We start from the raw sequence: 23,728 nt of genomic DNA, 5'->3' as shown, positions 1-23,728 counted from the left end.
CGAGATGGGAGATATTCTACACAGACGCTTTTCCTTGTTACCGCGCGATAACTTGAGTAATTTTTACCCGATTTTCAAATTTTTTGTTTTAATTGACAGAGAATGACATATTGGAGTAGTGAGTTTGGAGTAATTGTAAAGATAACTTGTTATACCACAACATTTTTGCAACGGATTTCCAGAAAAATTTCTTATTTGACGAGTAGTGAAATACTGGTTTTCTGGTCTAACAGTTTAGAAGTACTTACCAAAAGAGTTTTTGCTTGCTTGCTTAAACCGATAGCTCTGGTAATTCTCAGAGGCTTCAAAAATCAATTTCGACCAGTAGCGTAATTCATGTGGTTAAACTCGAACATTGCAATTTAATTGGACTAGTAATCTGGGATATACGACAATTTTTGGGTGAAATCCGTATTCTCAAAAGAATTTTTTTCGTTCCTAAAATGTTTGAACGAGTGTGAACTTTGCGGCCAGAGCGAAGCGAGGGCCGTAATTCACACGAGTTTAATTTTTTCAAGAGGTAGGCAAGAAATACGCCACCTTTCAGCGCTTTTAGTAGACTCATATTAGGAGTTAAACGTACCTCGCTGGACCTTCCATTCATAGCGCTTTTTAGAAGACAATATAAACGACTCGTAATGGAGTAAAAGAGTAAAGAGTAAAACTATAATTTTGTGATCGTTTTTACAAGATATGGGAGAAATTATACTCAGACGCTTTTCCTTGTTATCGTGATAACTTAAGTAATTTTTGTAGATGGTTAATATTGGAGTAGTGAGGTTGGAGTAATTGGAATTGTAAACACAACTTGTTACGACATTTTTGCAACGGATTTCCAGAAAAATTTCTTATTCGACGAGTAATTGAATCTGGATTTCTGGTCGAACAATCTAGAAGTCTAAAACAATCTTGCTTGCTTGATAACACGATAACTCGAGTAATTCTCAGAGGCTTCAAAAATTGCAGATTTGAAAATATGAAGTGTTTTCGACCAGTATCGTAATTCATGAGGTTAAATTCGAACATTGGACTTTATTGGACTGGTAATCTTCGATATACGACAATTTTTTTTCGTTCCTACAGTGTTTGCACGAGTGTGAACTTTTCCAGAGCGAAGCGAGGGCCGTAATTCACATGAGTTTTTTTCACAGGCAAGAAATGCGCCACCTGTTCAGCGCTTTTAGTAGACTATATAGGAGACTCATATTAGGAGAAAGACATCGCTCGCTGGACCTACAACTCTTTTTGTTTCTTCAGGAAATTAAATAAATATGAGTAAAATGAAGCATGTGAATCTGCTGTTTTCTAAATAAAAGAGACATTACCTTTTCATGTGACTTTAGTTTTGTTATCTCAAAAACACCACCTTATTTAAAAATGGCTGGAAAACTAAGACTGGAATTATAGAAAGAAAAAAAAGCCAGTCAAGGGACCTGACCCACCCAAGAGGTGGGGCCTAGTTAAATTTTGATTGCATTAATCATGCACATCATACAGGATATGGGACAGGATATGGTAATTTTTGCATTGAAACTTGGTCAATATTTAAAAGAAGGAGAGGTCGCAATTTAATTGACTAGTTAATTTAATGGAAACTAAAACGTCAATACTGAAGTATTTTGAAAGAATTATTATGGGCATGGGATGTTCTAGGGGGTCATTCACAATCCTCAGCTTCGAAAAAATATTTTCTTGAAATTCCTCCATTTTCTTGAAAATGATTTTTCGAGAAAATCGAGAAAGTTTTCACGAATTTTCGAGAAAACCGAAAAAGTTTTCGAAAACTGTTTTCTAAAAAATGGGATCTGGTGTACGGTCTCGAATTTTTGACGCTTCCCACGTTTCACACTCGTTTTTTCATAAAAAAAAGATTTAATTTTAACCCCGTCTTATTAGATGCGTGCGAAATTTATGAATGACCCCTTAAGTGAACATTTCTTTCCATGTATTTGCATATAATTGTCGTATTACAGACATCTAAGCCACTTAAGCGGAAGCAATAAACAACAAGTGACTGTAAAAGTAAATTCTCCGAACCGGTATTAACGCAACTCTTCTCTGAAAACGTTTATCGTTGAAAAATAGCATATTTAGCTGCGACATTGTCACAGTTCACAGTATGACAACATTGGAGCACACTCCCCCCCTAAAAGATCTCTATTTAGTGTTATTTTGTTTTAGGGGCCATTCATAAAGTGCACAAGATAAAAAATGAATTTTAGACTCTCCTTCTCTTTTTCACGCAAAAACGTATGCGTAAAGACAGTGTGCGAATAGTCTCTTTTTTTGCTATTCTCAAATTCTGAAGGAAATTGTATCAAGGTCAAACAACCTCCCCCTAGTGAATGCCCACTTTTTCAGTGATGCCAGCAGTTTTAAATCTTTGATAACTCGAGAACAACGCATTTTTATGAAGTGAAATGTATGACCGACCCCGCAATAGACACCTAATTTGATGGTAAAACACACAGTTGACTTAATACAACGTATATTTTTCAAGATATTGATGATTTAAATGTACTGACAGCACCGAAAAAAGTGGACAGTCTCATATAGTGAGGGATTCTTTTGAATTTCGACTGACCGAAATCGGCGCTATTTATTCCGGGACTTTTTTATATATGCCTAGTTACTCCTTGCTGCCTAGGCCCCAAAGCCAGTCCAAGATATTTTTGATCTTCCATACTTGGCTGGTTGTAAGTGGCCGAAAGTCGAAAAATGGAAATTCGTAATCCGAATTTCATTTCCGTAAGTTGGCGAGGAGACAGACGTGTATGAGTTCGTTGGAAAGCTGAGGTCGAGTACATGTAGGGCAAATATTAACTTCAAAAATTTTGATGATACACGGCCGAAAATATGAAATAAATTCCTTAGAATCGATGAAACCTCGGTGAACTTTGATGAGTGATGTGACCTCACTAATGCAATTATTTGATTAAATTTTTACTTATTATGAATGTGGAGGACCTCAGCTTTACAGCGATACGCATATTTTGTAGTTTGGCGGAGTGAAACAAAGCTGCGGGAGATGGGTATTCACTCTTCACTCCTGCAGTGGATCTGTTCTTACTTGCAGGATCGTACTCAGTATGTGAAGATCGATGGCTGGAAGTCCCACTCTTTCGAGGCTAAGTCCGGGAGTCACCTCGGACCTTTGTTGTTCATTCTGTTTTTCGATGACGTCACCAAGGTCATTAAATCGTCTATGTTTTCTTTGTTCGCTGACGACCTGAAGGTTCATCGTGTGGTAAAGACAGTACGCGATTGCAACGCTCTTCAAGACGATCTGGTCGGGATTGACCGCTGGTGCAGTGAGAACGGACTCGAGCTGAGCTTAGGCAAGTGCAAGGTAATGTCATTCTGTCGTAAGCGCAACCCGGCTTTGTATAATTACAGTATCAGCGACGTACGCCTTGAGAGGGTCAAGGAAATGAAAGATTTGGGTGTGACGTTCACTGAAAACCTTAGCTTTAACAGGCATGTGAATGTGGCTGTGTCGAAAGCATATGCGATGCTCGGTTTCATGAAAAGGGTTTGCAGACGATTCAGGAACGTTCAAACCTTGAAGAGTGTATACTGCGCATATGTGAGATCGCATCTGGAGTACGCGTCGTTGGTGTGGTTTCCACACTGCAAGGAACGCTCTACTGAGATAGAGTCGATTCAAAAGAAATTTGTGATGTACGCCCTTCGGCGTTCGGTGAGGAGAGATGAAAACTATCGCTTACCACCGTACGCTGATCGTTGCGCATCTTTGGGTATCGAATCGCTTTATCGAAGAAGGGTGAACCAGTGTGCGATGTTCGTTTTTGATCTGCTTAAGGGCAGGGTTGACTCTCCAAATTTATTTCTTAAATTAAACATTTCATCTCCCTTACGTACTTTAAGGAATCACGACTTCATCCGTTTGGACCAGCACCGCAGCGATTATGGGTTATGTGAACCGATCACGAATATGTCGAGGATTTTCAACAGATTTTTATTCTTCCTCAAAATTCACAATCTAGATGCAATCAACCGAAATTCATTTCGCTCAATGGTGCGCTCTTTGCAACTTCCGCCACAATTTCTATCGTTCTACAATGTGAATGCGTTGGCCACGTGACCATGGGCTTCGATAGGATTGAATTTAACGACTTGAACTGAACTGAACAATACCTTCTATGTTATTTTTTTTTCTTATGTTATCAGTTAGCTCCAAAGCCGTTGATAAAATAAATAAAAATGTAAATGTAAAAAAGTATGGAAGATCAAAAATAGCTGGGACTGGTTTTGCGGCCTATGCACCAAGGCCTAACTAGACATATAAAAAAAAACTCCCGGAATAAATAGCGCTGATTTCGGTCAGTCGAAATTCAAAAGAATCCCTCAGCGGCATTGGGTCAAAGGATAAATTTAATAGGATGAAGCCTATCACCTTCCTTACTCATTTTCTACAAGGATGAATTCAGTAAGACCGAATCAAGCTGCTTCCCTACATCATTTGGATAAGGATGAATTCAATAGAATGGAACAATTTGTATAAGGGTAAAGTCCCTAAAACTGATTTCGCACAAAGTATTATAAAGTTAAAATAACTTGTCTAGAAAATTGTGGAACCTGTCGATTGTGTACACAACCATGGTCAAGATATGTGTAAAAAAATGTGTTCGCCAGTTTGCTAAGTACCCCGAAAAAAAATGTTTTTTTTTATTTTCTTCCATGCATTTCAAAATGAACTTCTGTTTCTAGCATCACGGCGAAAACAATTAAATTTCAAAGGAATAAACAAAATCATTTTATTCAACAAAAAAAAAACTTTTTTTTTACTCGCAAACACAAATCAACAAATTGGCTGACGGAAACGTTTCATGTTCATTGGTGCCACTGTGTGCTTTTTGTTTTGTGAAACATGTTATAAGCAATACATACCGTTGAGGATGTTAATTTAAAAAAAAAACAATTTCTCTTTGAAATGATGAGATTAATCGTCAAAATCATAAAATTTCTCTACGGCTTTCGTTCGTATATAGTTTGATTTTTATTTTCAATTCACTGACATGGAAAATCGAAAAAGTGAACTGCGCAAATAAATTTATTAGTAACCGAAAAACACCAGTTACATTTCGGTATGGATGTGTGGTTGGAAGTTAATGAGGAAGAGGCATTTTTACTGGAATGAATGATAAAAACGACTTATAAATCGCTTCTCGAAAAAAACAAAATCATTTTGTCGCTTAACGTATTGCACTAATAAACCGAATATATATCTCATTCCAATCGAAACGATGTTAATACGAATGCAAAATGTCATTCATCCGAGTTAATAAAGTGCATTTTTATACACACAGCAATTTTATATCACATCAGAAATGAATTAAATTTTTTTCTTTTAATTTTTTTAACTTTTATTTTAATTCAAAGAAGAAGGAATCCCATCATCATAAACATATAAATTTAATTTAGTGATCAACAACATCAACAACATTTTGTGTTATCGTTGGTGGAACAAAAACTTCTCATTTTTAGTTCATTTCAAAATTAATTGTGGTTACGCGTCATATCATTGGATGAAATACTCATCAAGTTGATAGAATTTTTATTCATTTTGTTTTTGGTAAAAAAAAACATTTTTTTTTCTCGTATAATTGCAACAAAATCAATAAATTGTCGACTTATATTCGACAGTTTTATCTTGGTCGGCATCTTTTCACTTTTTTATTGATTTTTGTGTTTGTTAATTTATCGAAAATTGAATTAATTTTTTCTTCTTCGCTGTAATTAAAATACGCGAAAAAACGAATCGGGTAAATGTCCTTTACAACTTTTCATTCCTCGTCATCTTCTTCATTTTTTTTATTTTTATTTTTCATGCGTTCGTCAAAATAATTTTAAATTCAAATTTCATTAAACGAATGGTTATGTACACCCAAGCACAATATTAAATATGCAACAACAAAGAAATGTTATGTACACACAGCATCGTAATATCATCTAGGTTATCTGCGTATGATTTCCCCCTTTGACGATGAATGAAAAATGGCAAACAAAATGATTTGATTAGTCTTTGAACATTGCACAAAGCGGCTTATGTTTTTGATTATTTTCGCTTACGAGTGAGAGAGAGTATCTTTGTTTTGATGTTATGCCTTTCCCTTGGAATTGTTGTTCAAAAACTTATTACCTTAATTTCGGCATGGAAGCGGGTGGGAGAAGGACTATGGGACTATAAAAACTTTTCAGGATTAGAAACCATTAAAAAAAATAAAATGATCAAAAGTTTGGCGTATTCGTTTCAACGAAGGAAGAAGAAACACTGACAAAGAAGAATAAGAGGACATTTACCGACAGCGGGCAATATATCTCCAGTTAACCCTTTTCTCAACTGAGTTTTGTGTATTCGCCTTTCTGAATTAAAAATATCTGAGTTCAGTGAATTGCCTCCGGTTACATTCGATAGCTACGTAGTCTTATCTTCGATTTGCATCGCGTAATTGTGTCTGTTGGAATCAAAGTTGGCCTTATCCATCTGTCAAAAGTGACGTTTAAAACGTCAAATTAAAAACAAATATTGCAATTGGTCACAAAACCATTGATTTATCATTGATTCTGTTACAATTATAAAGTTTTTAAAAGATGCATGGAACCACGATTACACCCTCATACTTTTGACGTTTAAAACGTCACTTTGACAGCGGGATAAGATCGACTTTTGATTCCAACAGACACAATTGTAGTTCGATGAAATCAAAACTCAGGACTTTCAGCTGTCAAGTTCAGTGCCGTCTCGAGCTTTTCGGGCGCTAAAGCCAAAGGATTAAATAGGCGACAAACGCACATGTTAGACGCCAAGTAAATGCTAAAAAAAACTGTTTTTTTGTAGACTCGGACAAAAAAAAAATTGGGCGCCAAAGGATGTTGCTCCATAAGGAGCCACTGCTCACATTATTGAATTACGCAATTAATCCGCGAAACACCAATGGATTATTCTTTCGCAACTTTCGCAACCTCACTGGTATGATTTTTGAGCAGCAAACTTTAAGACAAGTAACCTACCAAAAAACAGTTACCGAAACCAGCATTCAACATATTCCGGTTTATCGCCTGATCCATGCTAAAGTTAAAAGGAATTCAGTGAAAATTAACCGAAAATATTCTTCATGTAATGGATCATATGCGGGAAAATTGCTATGTAATGGTCAACTTTCGCATGGGACATCCAATAAATTGATTTAACTTTTTAAGCAATAAATTAGTAAATATATTAATTCCATAGGTTGAACTACGAAATAATTTTCGTTATTAGGGGTCGATGGGCGGAAGTCACATGACAAAAAGTTAGCTTTTTCTTGAAACGGCTAATCATCTGTTATCGTCAACTATGGCAAAAATAAACGATTAGCTCTGGTTTAGCTCTTATAAATAGCAAAGTTTATTTTAGTACAAATGAAGTAAAAGATTGTGCACCAAACCGTGTGTGATTATTCTATCAAAAGAAGTAACAGATTTGATGACTACATCGGGGGAGACGTTTGCCATTTTAAAAAGGTTGTATAGACGGAATGTAACTTAAATCGCGTCGTCGCTGTTAAAATTAAAGAAATCAAAATGTTTCAACAAGTAATTAAGACTCGCAGTACAGTCTATTATTACCAGTGCATCACTCAGTCAATGTATGTTCTACTGCGAAGACTATATTAAAACGTATACCACATGAGAAGATTTGATGTATATATTTAGCAAAAAAAAAAAGCAAAAGAAAAGCTTACCTGCATCGTATACCAAAAAAATCATATGACAAGTCTAATGCAAATACCATCGGTTTCCACATGTTGCTTTATTTATGATGATTATGTTTAGATATTGCATTATTATTCATAACAAATTCCCTTCCACCAACAGCTTTTGTCATTTCAAATTAAAAATTTAAATATTTTATGTTTGCCAAGATTAGCAAAACACCACACACACATAAACACACACACACGCCGTGTTCCGTGCTATACTATATTTTTCGAAGCGTTTTCGGAAAATTCAAAAAGGGTTGATACTCTTTTCATAGAGACATGACGAACGTATTATATTATAAAACCACCGCAAAAACTTTCCATATTATAATACACAAAGGTTCAGAACAAGTTAGGGATGTCAAATGTCACTTGTGTTAATTTTGATTAATTGAGGGAAATGTTTCTGTTATTCGGAATTAAATTGCCATGTGAATTGTCTCCTTTTTTTTAATGATTTTGATTTTTTTTCGTTATTGTTGTTAAATAAATTTGTTTCATTTGAATGTGTAAAGCAATAAAAATTGCATTTGCATAATACGTTGAAGCAGTCAGGTTCTTTGGCTCTAAAAATAAGCTTAATGCATAACACACATGTTCACACCACTTTCATTTTACTCGATTTTTAATCATAACAATGATCTATAATGGTATATGCAATACATTTCGTACATAAGTGTCGAGCTAATAGTCTTTTTTGTATCTAACTGAAAAGAACCACACCAGAAAAAGTCACATTTGTTTCCAAAGAGTGTTTACTATTATGATATTTAAATGGCGCACACATAAACAATATTCAAAAGCTCTGTTTCTTTATTTAATATTCTGTTATTATAGTTCTTTCGTGTACACACATACATGTCTATCTATTTATATACATATGCACCATATGGTACATACACGAAATTCAAAGTTAACCACCGAACAACACGTGACTTTTTCGCGTGATAAACAAAATATTCCTCATGCCATGTTTTCGAAAATAAAAAGAGTTTCAATTTTCGTGTACATTTGAATACACCGAATCGACCAATATTCTATTTTGATTTAAATGTTTTCACACCATATTTTATACCCACCAACCATACCGTCTGCATATCAGACGGAGAATGAAAAGCTCCCTTTGCCGTTTATTTTGATAGACTGTTATTGTTCATCGGAATATATATATTCTCCATCCCCACCAGGTCCATAAAATGTACCGATTAATGGTATTGGGACGCGCGGAGCATGTATGTGTTTATTATGCACAGTGTGCATTTGTGTGTATAAATGACTTAGTGTTCATTATCATGGATGTGTAGACGCCGGAGATAACTATTTTTGAAATGCGAGAGAAAATGTCCTCGGACCTTATCAGAACATTTTATGGGAATTGGAATTGGAAAAGAGAGTCGAATTGGAATTTGGAATGTGAAACAAATAAAAGTAAATTTGGTAATAAATAAGCATGAAAGAAGAGAGGGGAAATGACACCATACATACGCATTAATAAATATAAAAAAAAAAATTCAATAAAAAAAGGTTGGACATGCGCCATTGTTAGTTATTTCATATTTTGTCTTTTAACTGCTGTTTTTTTAAGTTCGATTTAGCATTAACCTCGCAAATTGATAACGATAATAAACTCTGTTTGCAGTCCGATAACAGAAGCTAATATATGGAAGAGAATTACAAAATTTCGAAAATCCTATACACTTCGTTCAGATTGGTCCGACCTTTACAGACATCTATCGACATATCGAAATGCAATTTAACTATTGAAGTACAAGATTTTGTATCAGTCGCTTGAAAATACTTCCAACAAAACAACTAACAGGTCCGAAATTACCACTTTGATGGAAACTAGATTTTTTAGACTAGAATAGTAGAATCTTCAATCTTGACTCACCTCTAAAATATCAGCACGTCATAATATTCTTTTCGGAAACGTTTCCAATTTCTTAGTCATCTGCATGGAAATGTCCGAATATATTGGAGAGATTTGCGAAGTTATCTGAAAATAATCAAAGAGTGGTGTTCATGAGAATTTCATTGAATCCTAACAAAATGGTTAAATCTTTTCACTTCAAATTCAACTTTAGTACATAAAATCCGAGTGATTTCCTGGTTCAGTTGAAAATGTTTGATACTTCATCTGTTAACAATAGCAAAAACAACAGTAACCAATCATTACATTAACCTAGATGTGATCTTATATAGGAGAATGTATGTTGAAATAAATGAAGTAAAAGATTTGTAAAATTTATTTTTTGAAAAGATCGATTTTTTACTGGCTGCGCCATTGTGAGCAGTCTTTTTTCGCTTGTCAATAAAGTAAAAGATTTCGTACCAATCCCATAACAAAACTTCTATTAGAAGAAGTAGAAGATTCGATAAAATGGTTGTTTACTTAAAACATGTACAAATTGACAGACCGAGGCAAAGCCGAGGTTGGTAGCACGTCGTATACGCATCATACCAGTTTAGACAGAAGTTAGGAACGAGATTTTATGTACAGTAGTGAGGTTCTCATTTTTACAAACGTTGACATCGCTGTTGTAACTCCAATTGTGTCGATCATATAATGCGTTTCTGTGAGATCAAATCGACGTAGCTTTGTTAAAAAAGTGGGAATAAATACGACAGTGAAACGGGCCAGACGTCCAAAATAAGTGTTTCTTATCAACCGTAAGCCTTAAAGGCCACAAATTAAAAGCTAGCTGGTAGCTAGTGGTGTTGAGGAATTCAACAATCGCATTCCGTGTGTATAACAAAATCCGAGGGGCAAGTATTCAAAGAAAATCCACCGGAAATCCTCAAGAAAATCCTTAAAAATGCTCAAGACAATCAAGAGACATTTAAAAACAATTCTTTCCTCAAATTAGTAAAAAATCCTCTAAAAAAAACCTTGGAAAATCATCGAAACTCCTTCTAGGACTGTCTTTTCGAAGATCCTTTGCCAACGAAATTTGCAAATATCTGCTCATCGACAAATGCTTTTGACCATCTCAGGGTCCAACAGTTAAAATTGCGAAGGTTAGGAAAAGGTCCAACTCATGCTATAGAAGACTAACTTAACTGCCTTGGTGTTTCAGTAATTAATGTATTGAAGGTGGAAGCTTTAATCAGGACCTGAAGTACACCTATCTGAAGATTTCTCTTAAAATGCTTTCCCTACCATATAAGTCATGTGTGTAATGGAAAGCCACTGGCAATGATTGCAAACCATGTTACTTTCGGACTATGCATGACAATTTAGGAGAAAATGAATTTGACATGTTCTGAGTCTTAAAAATTTGAGCAAAACTTTGATTTACTTTTGTTAAGCTTGACCTCGAACTTTGGTGTCAACATTATGTTTAGTCGTTTTTTGCTGGGGTCATTCATTCTGGAATAGATCATCTAACCAACAATGATCAGCATATATTAGAGCAAGCATTGATCGTCTCAAACGTAAACTTCTCGTTTTATTAACTGTCATGTTTCTATTAGACAAACACCTTATATCATTACGTCGACATAGTCAAATAAATTCGAATAATTTTGAACGATCCTTACAACACCAAAAAATTGTGTAAAATCATTTAAAAAAAATTTGTTTTAATTATAACCGAATTTACTACATTGAACCGGAGAGAGATGATTAATAAATCTGAAATGGGGAATGCCACTAAAATAATTCAATTTCCATATTTTCATCACTTGAATGTTTTCGATGGGTGAAAAAAAAATCGGTTCGGTGATGGGATATTTGTTTCTTTCCCGTTCGAATCGAAAAACAACAGAAAAAAAAATCCCATTCGCTGAGGCTGGGCTTATTAGTATGTGTTTTAAATTATTTACACAATTAAACGCATTGACATTTAAAAATAAACTAACAAAATTGTTCCAAATTGAATTAGAAATTTCCATTCAAAATTTATTTGTATTTTTATTTCTGTCTGGGTGTCTGATGATATGGTGGAATCGTTAAATTTTCAGTAATATTTTTATAAAAAAAAAAATTATTTTCATATTATCACGCGGCCCACAGTTCAATATTTACATTCCATTCGATGTGTTATAACCAATCAACCTGAATAATAAATATACTCGGTATACCCAGCAATGTTTTTCCAATAGTGAAATGGTGAATTGTTTTCGATCGAGACTGTATATAGACAACAAAAACATGCTAAACGAAATAATGTGTGATAGTTTTTGATATAAATTAGCTGTTACAATTGTTTTAATTAATTCAAAAATCGGCTGATGTCCGAACAATTTTTATATCCATTATGAATCAAAAATGTATTTTAACATTTCAGTGATTTATTAGTCAAAAATATTGTATATGGATGCTGCGGAGGCAAAAGCACTCACATTGTATGTGCGATCATTCTATTAAATGTTGTACCGATTCCGATATATTATATGGATGGAGAACAAATAAATGTTTTTGAAATGTAGACACATTATAAAATAAATAGGAAAATTTTTGTAATTAAATGATGTAATGCTTTGGGAAAATGTTCCTGTGCATGGGAGGTTGGTTATTAACAGCGAACCAACAACAACAACATCATAGTGCATTTATAGTTTAGGTTAGAGGTAATTCAAATGTTTAAATGCAATAGACAATTTATTTTCTATTTTAATGTGTATATTGTTGTGTAATGTTTTAAATGATAATATGAAGAGCCATTATTTTGATTTATTGATGGCAGAGAAATAATTTTATTTGTAGGTTAGCTACACGATATCTGGCTGTATAGATGTATGTTTGTTTTATATTATGTCGTGGAAATAAATTCAAATTTGGTGTGTTTCTGATATATTAATGTCATATTTGTCATTATTTTATTTTGGGTCCATTCGGTGTCATTATGTTCAGTTTACCGTGCGCTCCTAATTTGCAGCAATCACACCGATTTGGATGTAGCTCCTTGCTGATGTTGTTTCTCTACAATTTGAGTACGTGATATCCCAATATCACTGATAAAATAACTGTGCGACTTTCCACGAGTTTTTTCACTTCTGTGCAAGTAGAAAATCAAATTGGATCTCGTACAGGACGGGTTTTGATACGTGAAAATTGCAGATCAAAGTGCTCTTCTAGCACTGATTTGTAAGTTGTCTTTGGAATAAATTCAGGGACGCCGACTTGTGTTTGGGAGTAGTGGTGCTCATACAACAAGCGAATCTGGGAGTAGTGGTGCTCTTTCAAGTAAAACAGGAAAGATGTAGTGGTGCTCATCGTTCGAGTAGTGGTGCCCGAGCCTCGCTTGTCCTTAGAAGTCGGCGCCCCTGAATAAATTTGAACGTTGAACGGGCAACTTGCCCTAAATTTAATTCTCATGTAGAAAAAATACAGTTTCCTTTCTCCAATTATATAAAAACATGAGAACAAACGTTGAGAGAGATAAGTCAGAAAAGGATAAATGTAGACGGTGGTTTCTTCAGTGTTGTCATGAATTTTAAATGTTAAATAACTCGAGAAATACAAGCCCTGCAAATTTAAAAGTATGTATGTGCTAGGCCCAATTTAAACCGTCCAGGCAGCTCAATCGGTAGAGCGATGGACTCACGCCATATATGTCACGGGTTCGACTCCCGTGAAAGACATAGTTCAAAGGGTTTTTCCTAATCGTAAATGATTAGTCTCTGCTGTTAGTTACCACTAGTCGGCTCTATAGACCGTAATAGGTCTCTAAGAGAACAAGAAAAAATACGTCACATGCGCATATGCGTAAGTCACAATCCTGATTTTAAAAATATCAACTACTAGCGACACCTATGTTCTAATAGATAAATCATTTTATTTCGATGCCGAACGTTATTTGAAGTATTTTTGCATTATATTTTGCATGGAAATTTTGCATAATTAATTTTTAATTCAGTATCGTGAAAAAATAAGAAAAATAAGCAAAGTCAGAAACCTTGGTCAACATGCGTGCAGCGCGCCATCTTTTTATTCAGTCGAAATTGCGAAAAGTTACATACAAAACAATCGGGATATTTAGCAAAGATGTAAACAAAATGTCCTTCTTCATTTGGCAAATGACCCTTCACCATCGGGTTGTACATGTTATGAACACAAAACCAGCTTTATAAAAAAAACTAAAAACTTTTTCGTTATGGTCTAGAATAATGTTTTGCTCATAATAATGATCGTAATCGAAATAAAATCGTTGTTTGGAACTCAATTGTAAAATCTATCGAAAATATTGGTAATGCACAACAGGCCCATTGACGGCTAACTAGGTGCTTGGAAAGCATTAGCTTTCCTGCTCATCTTATCCTATCCTAGGCCCCATTTAGTAAGGTAATTCGGGGGTAGAACATAGTCTTAACTTTGCAGGTTGCTTGTTTCTCAAGTTATGTAATTTTGATGACAGAACTGAAAGACGTTATGTAATTTATAAATGATCCTGCTCTGCTGTTCATCCGGGAATCGCAACCAAACTTTTACAGCTATATCTTAAGCTATAGAGTAAGGATTCAAATTTACAAAATATTGCGCAGATGCAGGTCCTACTATTTTAATGTCAAGTAACTGTAACATTGTACTAAGTACCGAGTGTGAGCACGTTATGAATTGAAATTGTCATGACCTGGCCAGGCAAGGCATAGTTATTTATCTACCAAGGTAGGTATGAAGGTATTTTTTCGCACTAGATGTCGATTGTCGATCCGAGGCGAAGCCGAGGTCGACAAGACGTCGTGTGCGAAAAAATACCGGCATATCTACCGTGGTAGATACAACGTTTTTCGCAATTTCGGGCCATAATCACCTTTCCAATGCAAAATATTACCAAAATTTCTACCAAACATTCACATGCAAACATGAATTCATTTGAACGATCAAGCAACCTGCACTATATACACATTGCAATGTGATGTATAGAGACGCGCTAAATAAAATCAAGTAGTCAAGTATCTACGCTTCAACAATACGTTCTGTATAATTGTGTGACTCTGTAGCCGAATGGCTATGGTCGTTGCTTGGTGTTTGGAAGAATGTTGGTGCTGGATGTTCAAATCCTGGTCTGTGCAAAGTTTTTATTTATAAAATTTAGTCTTTCTTAAAGGTACTAAGCTATGTAGCGTGCGAAAAAAATGTGAAAAAGCCCAGGTGCAAAAAAAATAATCAAAAACGCACTGTGAAATAAATACATTCAAAACGACATTAAATGGATGCATGGAAAGGTGATGATTATGGCCCGGAATTGCGAAATGGTATTTATGATAAATTGTTTCATTAGAAATCGTAGAGCTTTTAGAAAGAGCAAGCGTTTCATTTAATCTATTGCTTCCTTTAATAAAAAATCTTTTACTTCAAATGTTATAGCAGACATTCTACGATATTATAAAACACCAGCCAGAGCTCATTGCTCATTTTTCTCGTTATTGTCTGTAACAGGTGATCTGGATTCCAAATCAAATGCAACAATTGGTTCGCTATTTCTTAGTCGAATTATACTGTTTTCTATGTAAAGCTATAAATACAGGCCCGGACTGGCCATATGGTGAATTCGGGGAATTCCCGATGGGCCTTTTGGATTTTTGTATGAGAATTTTTAATTTGTGGGCCTTTTTAAATTGAGTTGCATGGAGCCCCCGATGGGCTTTTTCGAGCCAGTCCGGTACTGTATAAATACAACCGTGTCCGAAAGATTAGGGCTGGAGTTTTACGAATTCAAATTGTACATTTCAAGCATTTGCATTAATCAAACTGTTGTACCTTTTGAACTGTTCCATCTTTTGAGCGATTGCAACTTTCGAGAACCTGCTATTTTCGAAGAAAGAGAGAGCAGTAACTCTCAAGGACTTGCAACTCTAGTGTACTTTTCAAAGTTTGACAATAACAATGGAGGAATCGAAACATACATTTACATAATGGAATGACAAGGAAGAAATCTCGGAGCATATGCTGTGAAGGAGTTCAAAAAATCAGTAAAAAGTGTTTGGACTAATCACTACTATGACCCTTAATTTCTGGGTCATATAAACGCAAGAATCAATAATTATTTTGCGTAAAGATTGTGTCTCGTTTTCTGCATACCAGTTTGCATATTTTACCATTAAATAAAGCATTTTATCCCCATACCATTAAATTAATATGAAACTTTGATTAATTTTATGACACACTGTGCAATAACTGTATACTTATGCAATTTTCCTATCAATTCGATGTAATTAAAAGGCACAAAAATTCTGTGTGACATCAAAAATATAAATTTGAATATAAATCAACCTAAATAAAAATGAATTGGAATTCTAACATTTATATTGCAAACATTTTAATTGCTGGAAAATGTTCATAAGTATTTTTAAATTAGTAATGTTTCCGCATATTAAGCATCATAAAATTCAGATCGCACATCAAACACCGACATTCTAAAACCATAAACAAACTGATAATGGTAACCAATAGAACGGTCGACATACACACACGGTATATATGCATATATTTATGAACTGAATGATTGCAAGCTTAATTGACACACTTATCGACATGCAGTGCACTTTGTATATCTAGCATTAATAACTTATGTATGATGATTATACCGATATATATTTTGTGGCAATATGTTGCCTGTTAGATATGTTGTATTTATTGTAACACTAGTTCGGTGTGGTATATCAATCTGGACAAACTTATAAGTACGGTTAAATGAAAGATGTTGCGAATAGGCGATAAAATTAAACAGAAACGGAAAAGAAAGTGCTGCTATTTAATTTTGGTTCGAATTTATTAGTATAGGACGAAACCATTCGAGTTTAAACCCAAAAAAAATCATTCGGACGGTAAGGTGAAATTGTAATGATATTAATGGTGAAGGCTGACTGCAGAGTATAAGGCCAATATAGAGTTACGACTCACGGTTCTTTTTTACCCTCCTGCCTTGCGCTCCTGTGGAATCTGATCTTAATTTGCTTAAAGGCTCGTTTCACAACAAAGCCACAGTCTACGAGAAAATTTTCGGTAAAATAGTTCTTGTCGAAAGTCCGTCAATTTAAAATAAGTTTCTTCTCATCCTTTTCTCTGGCATAAATTGTTTGAATATATTCGGCATGTTTCTAACACAGATTACAATCCGCTGAGGTAGGCTGAACATTATTCGATATACTCTTCAAAAAAGTTTTTATTCACTGTCCCATACGGAAAGTTGTTATTACATGTACATACACATACACACACAAAAAATCATACATTGGATGCTGGAAGTTTCATTTATTCTGGACACTTTATGAGATTCACTCGGTAGAATCTGTTATTTCGACTTGTGTAGTTGTATATCTCGTATCTCGACTTCAGCTCATGAGTTCGACTCGTATCGCAAAATTGATCCATCATGTAATGAATTACTTCCTCGGCATCCAATGTACTTAATCTGCTATTAAAAAAAAACTTGTCATGAGCGTGACTCGCATGTTTGGTATCGTTCTGAAGTACGTCAGGTAGTGAATGCAATTACCGTCTCTCTTTTAAATACCGGTAAACGGTATTACCGAAATTTTCGAGAAAATTTACCGGTAAATTACCTGTAATTTATATTGCATACAAAACGGCCAATTAAGTTCAATTTTATAATGAAAAAACTCAAAATATTAGCTTTGTTTAAAGTTTAATCAGCTTCATGACACACGTACGTTCAATTTGAACCCAAAAAATGATTTTGTTCATAAAATTTTACTTGAAAATGTTCATCACTTCTTTAAATGTACCACAAGCTTTTTTACTTACATTTTTCTTAAATCTAGAAGTTAATGCTTAGTTTCCTCTCCGTGTGAGAGACAAAATTGAATTTTTTCAATTTTTCCTTTTTTTATTTGACAGCTCGCTCTCTCACGACTCTCTCACGGAGGACTTCTTGTAGAGTGGAATGGACACTTAAAACTGGTTTCCATTTAAAAATGTTTGCCGTAAGAGAGCACTGTGAAGGATTTTTATTGGTTGAACTTCGTTTCTCTCGTTAAGATGCGTTCTTACGATGAAAATTTTGAAGTGGAAATCAAACTTGAGCGACTTGTTTCTTCACAAACTCGTAATGTCAAAAATGTCATACGAAATACAAGTGACAAATCACAATTCGTTATTTAAACGGTTGATATTCAGTTTGATTCTATGTTGCAATTTGCCTTCAACCTGGGCTGGCCTGATATCCATTTCTTAGACTTTGTAAGTTCTCAATATTTTGTAATAAAAGTTAAAGACGATAATGTTGACGGATTGACTCTATCGATATCACGCATTATTACAGTGAACGACATCTCAAATGTCTCACTGTCAAATTTTTCTGAGAATTTTATTGTGTCATTGCAAATTTACAATGACATTCTCTGAAAAAAATGACAGTGAGACATTTGAGATGTCGTTCACTGTATTTGGGTAAAATATAATCTCCAGTAATTTTGCAATTTTAATTCGCTTATTTTCGAGACTATGATTAAGTTCCCATTCCACTCAACAAAAAGTACTCCGTGAGAGATCAGCGAGAGAGCAAGCTGTCAAATAAACAAAGAAAAAATTTAAAGAATTCTATTTTGTCTCTCACACGGAGTACTTTTTTGGTAAGAGGAAACTAAGCATTATGTCCTGAGGTAAAACCAGATATCAAAATTTTATTTACCGGTAAACGGTAATAGCCATTACCGGTTGCATTCACTAACGTCAGGCTAATTAGCGATTATATTTTTGTTGTTAAACAGAAGTGTCCAAGTTGTACTGAGGGTGGTGAAGAAAAACTTATCTCAATCATGCACATTCCAGACGACTTGTTCACGGACAAACAAAATGGCAAAATGTCGACTTTCTGAGACTGTACTTGCTTGACGGGATCGGAGAGAGAAACAATTTTTTACTGAACTTACTGAAATTATCGAAACATAAATTCGGTAACTTTTCGGTAAATTTTGGTGAATTCGTTGAATTTATTTACCAATAGTAAGACCTGGTTGTCTCGAGGCCCTTATTCACAATATTTCAGATTTTATTAATTACGTTAACCCGCGTTAACCGAAATATTTTCAATTCTATAACTACATATCATGAGATTCGAATACAACATGTCCTCTTGATTGCAAAATTTATCTACAGAACTGTATTCCACCAAAATGAAGAAGACCTACTAAATGCTCTGTCTCAATCAATCGATTACAAATAGTTTTTCTTCCACGAACAATATGTATATTTCTGGCCTGAAAAATCAACAGAAAGCCTAATTTAATAAATATAGAAAAAGAAAAATGTTTTCTCAAAGATTAACAACCAAAGTGAGTGATCATTATACAAAGTTATATAAATCATGTGGTTCTTAGTGGTTTTAATGGTTAAAGGTGATGAAATCATAACATTGTTTATTATACATTTTATGTATGCCTGTCTGGGAGCTGAAAAACCGTTTCAATGTTAAGACAGAAAAAAACTGGGTAATTTTTCCTTCTCAGTCACTTCGTTCGAATATTTTTAAAATAAATATTTTGACAGATTGAATCATTCACTGCGTGTCATTAATTAAAGTTGGATTTAATTGTTTGTACAGTGAAATGTTGAATCGCATATTTGTGTTTTGTATTTAATCGCACCTATTCTATCAGTTAATATATTTTTCTTACGATCGAATACCTAGTTTCTGTACAACATTTCGGTAGAAGTTTTTTTTTCGAGTATTTTGTTGTTGTTGTTGGGAAAAAAGGTTTTGATTTCAAACGCACTGTGTGCTCAGATCCTGTGGGATCAACTAAAAAAATATTTGAATTGAATTGATTGATTTGAATTGTAGATAGAGAAGCATTTGAAAACTAGCGATAGAACGAGAAACGATCATTTGTTATCAACAACGACAACCAAAATAAGCGATAGGGTGAGGCTAACGTTCTCTTATGTAGCAATCATATGTTAGAGCTAATGAAGTAAAAGATTTGGAAGTGCTAGATTTAATTGCTAAATCACGTTGCGTTTATCGTCACTCACTTCAGGGATTTTTTGGAAATTATTATCCGAAAATTCCCAAAACCTCAGAAATTATTGGAAAAAAAACTTCGAAAAATCAAAATTTTTCGGAATTAAAATACACAAAAATAGGACCTGACTTACTTGGTACAATTATTCTATATTTTATGTTCTGGTCTTTATACAAAAGATCGATACATTATAGTACTGAAAGCACTAAGATAGAGCAGTTGGAGGACGTTAGCACCGAATAGGTTCGATTGCTGGTGGACGCCAAAACCAATAGTAGGTTATTGTGCCCTCCTAAGTAAGAACATATGAATGAAACACTGATTCGAAATATGTCTACATGTGAAGCTGTCAAATCGCTGTTTCGCTGAAAACAGTGACGTTTCAGAAAAATCCTGCTCAAATGACACGAAACGTTCGACTACGACTTTTGCTGGTGCAGTAGGAGTCCTAGTGTAGCATACATTAGAGTTCACACTAAATGATCTACCCACATATGCTTCCTCCCAGGTCAACCGTTTCCACAGATGTGAGGACAGCATGTTTAGCGTATTTTCGCTTGTTTTGATCAGCTTTTCTCGTACAATCTCCGGAAATATTGATATGCCAATTGAAACGTATTGACGAGAACAATCAAAAAATATAAATGTGCACGTCGATCAATAGCCATTGTACTCGAAGTTAGCAAAATAGCGTGTTTTGTATTTTCATTTGTTTTCTTTAGTTTTCACTGGATAACTTTAGAAGAGCGTGATAGATATTGACTAGACCAATCAGAAAATCTTTGAAAATTGTGTTCGTTGATCAGTAGCCAGAAGTCAAGAAAAGAGACGATTTCCTTTTATCTTACGTAAATCTTCAGATGTAATAATTTTTGGGAATAGCTAACGATGTAAAAGTTGTTTTTATCACAATTTGAGTGTCGTCGAAGGTTGTGATGGATTCTTTTGAAAAACAGCCTACCGAAATCGGACGCATTTTCCAGTGGACTTTTTTAAATGTGTCTAGAAAGGTATTCGACCATAGAAGCCAAAACCACTTTCAAAAAAATTCTTCGAAGTCTGTGTGGCTGGTGAAAGGTGACCAAAAACCGAAAACTTTCACTTTTCTTACAAAAATTTCTCCAGTTACACGAACCGTACAGGGCACATTAAAGCACATTAAATTACCTGTCAAATGACACCCTACACGACCATGCACGTTTTGTGTACCTCGAGAAATTTCAGTAAGAACAGTGTAGGTCTTAAAACTTTAACTGCACATATTTCAGTGTCGATGAATTATTTTAAATACAATAAGTCCCTATTCGGCTCAATAGCACGTGTGATTACCTTTCTAATGACATCCCACACGACTCGTGTAACTGGAGAAATTTTTGTAAGAAAAGTGCAAGTTTTCGGTTTTTGATCAAATTCCACAAGCCAAACAAACTTCGAAGAATTTTTTTGAAAGTGGTTTTGGCTTCTAGGGTCGAATACCTTTCCAGGCACATATAAAAAGTCCACTGGAAATTGCGTCCGATTTCGCCAGGCTGTTTTTCAAAAGAATCCCTCTGTACTTTTCCTGTTTTCCCGCACCTCATAGGATGTAACAACAGTTACATCAACCATTAAAATCGGAGATGGTGTCAATTTCGATTTGTTGAAGTTTTCTCACAAATTCATTCTTGCCCCTAAAGCCCTTTACTAGTGTAAATCTCAGCAGTACATATTGTATCCAAATAGGTAATAAATCTCATCCAAATAAAGATACAAATTTCATTGAAAAGTCTGTCCTGCGGTAGTGCCAGACAGGTTGAAATTTCAAAAACGTTAATTAGCAATGGAGGTTGAATGCGATTAAAAGACATAAAATGGACAAACTTTTAGTCAATTCAATTGCATCCAATTTCAATCAGTATTTTAAACGATCAAATTGGAGATTATTCAAATGGTCTGTGTCTGCACCGTATGTAGCAAATTTACTGGCATATCCATCAAAAACAATTTTCTAATCTAACAAACACTGACTGTGAATTTGATATTGTAAAGTATTCGAGTCAGTATAAATCCCACCGCAAACATAAACATTTTCATCAAATCTTTCGATTTGCAATTTTCCAAATAGCACACCAATAAACATCAATCGGAATGCAATTTCTTCAGAAAATCTACGACTAGACAAAATCCTTAAATTGAGCTACTTTAGCGATATTTATATATAATAATATATAACGGGTATGCTGGGTAGTGAACTGAAATCTTTGCGTCAGTTTGTCGTTCCATAAATTTTTTTTTTCATCCATCGGCACTGAAATAACCGTACAAGACTTTATATTCGATGTGTTTAGTATTTATACACAAACATACTTATATCAGGCAGTGAAACCTGCATAACATAACCGATACATAACGTAATATGGGGGTGTTAGATGAGCATTCACTCTACAGTGAATTTTTCTCGCTCCATAAATATAAAACACACTACACTCAACGGAGGGCATTTCGTATATTCTTTTGCATGGCTAAAGGATGGAAAAGACGAAGAAGCGCGCCACTGACGTGAAGAAAAATTCCGCTATAGCCAAGAAATGCCATATATTTGGCCATTCTGACATTAACTGCTATCGCGTAGAGTCCTAGAGGATTTATTGACACCGCTAAAAGCTTATATACATACGTATATATGTGTGTACACATTCAATGAGCGCGCGGCGTGCAAGCACAACACACAAAGACGTCCATAAATAGTTATGTAGATAAAAAAGAGTGTATGGAAGGGTGTAATGGATAGAAGTATAGTTTCTATCCAGTTCCTTGAACGATTTGATTTGATGATGGGTTGGGCCGATTCGGCTATGAGCTTGGAACGTTGCAAAATGTACACTTATTTAGATTGGGAAGAAAAGTTGCACCAAATTGGTTTAACGATTTCGGTATGGCAACGGGCATTCCATTCCATTCTGTCTATATGGCTGTATATAAATGTACGTTTGTTAGTAAGTTCTGGTGTGGGTCGGTGATTGATGGAATTTTGGGCGGTAAAAATGTTCATGGCGAAAATTTATTTATAACATTTTGGGTATTAAATTTTACGAGGAAAAATGTTCCACTTTTCTGTGTTATGGCGAATTAGTTTTCGTTTGTTTTGTTAAATTGTATACAATATAAGGTGGAAAAAGTGGAAAATTTATTATTCTAATGTTTTGGTGACAGAATAAGTTTTTATTTATGAATTAACGGGTGGCATTTATGCAAAAACAAAAAGTGAATTTACCCCGGGAATATACTTGCTACACTTTCCGGTTGCATTTTGAAAATCGCGATATGCCATTATCTGGTCGTTATTAATAACTGGCGCATTAGTCGTAAACATGTCAGAAACAATCGCATTAAGTAAACGTTAAACTCAAAATTTGGCATATCAAACTTCTGAGCGGTATTTCGAACATTTTGATTGTGGCCACTGACGTTATAATTTGATCGTTCGTTTAACAAATGCAGTCTGGACCACTGGTTTAACGTGACCTCGGAACCATGCCTCGAAGAATGCAAGTACTCTCTGAGGAAAGTAAGTTCCTTCATTGATATCTCCTGATTGATGTACCCATTCGGTACAGCTTCTCTTTCTCTAAAGAAAAGAGTTGAACCTACTCGGTACAGCTTTATACTTCCATTTTGATTGTGGCACCCATTAGGTATGTACAACTCTTTTCTATAGAGAAAAAGAAGCTGTACTGAGAAGGTACAACAATCGCGATGGAAGGAAAAAGCTGTTCCGAGTAGGTTCAATTCTTTTCTTTAAAGAAAAAGAAGCAGTACCGAATGGGTACAACAATTAGGATGGAAGGAAATAGCTGTTCCTAGTTGCTCCTAATTAATCGTAAAAAAAGAGCTAACTTCAAGCCCATAAAAGGCTTCCCAACTAGGAGAACAATTCATGAAAATCGATCAGTTTGATCCGAGACTCTCGGTTATGGACTAAAAAAGCTCTCCAAACCTATTTTGAAAAAGGATTTGGTTCAAATTTATACTTATATTCCAACATAAAAGGT

The 23,728-nt window shown here is 34.8% G+C and overlaps 1 protein-coding gene across 5 annotated transcripts in view; it reads right to left on the bottom strand.

The window, feature by feature from the left end:
* Positions 1-23,728, bottom strand: part of LOC119085243 (protein tiptop) — a 243,043-nt gene that overhangs the window by 172,076 nt on the left and 47,239 nt on the right. For 4 of the 5 annotated variants that reach the window (XM_037195566.1, XM_037195568.1, XM_037195567.1 and 1 more), the window contains one exon: positions 9,658-9,762. The gene's annotated coding sequence lies outside the window, so the exon portion shown is untranslated. Of the gene's footprint in view, positions 1-7,748; positions 7,982-9,657; positions 9,763-23,728 lie in introns of those variants that run through there. The other variant, XM_037195570.1, reaches the window with a different exon arrangement.

Source organism: Bradysia coprophila, unplaced genomic scaffold (assembly GCF_014529535.1).
Source record: "Bradysia coprophila strain Holo2 unplaced genomic scaffold, BU_Bcop_v1 contig_94, whole genome shotgun sequence".
NCBI classification, from domain to species: Eukaryota; Metazoa; Arthropoda; class Insecta; order Diptera; family Sciaridae; genus Bradysia; species Bradysia coprophila.
This window is presented reverse-complemented; position numbering and strand designations above follow the sequence as displayed.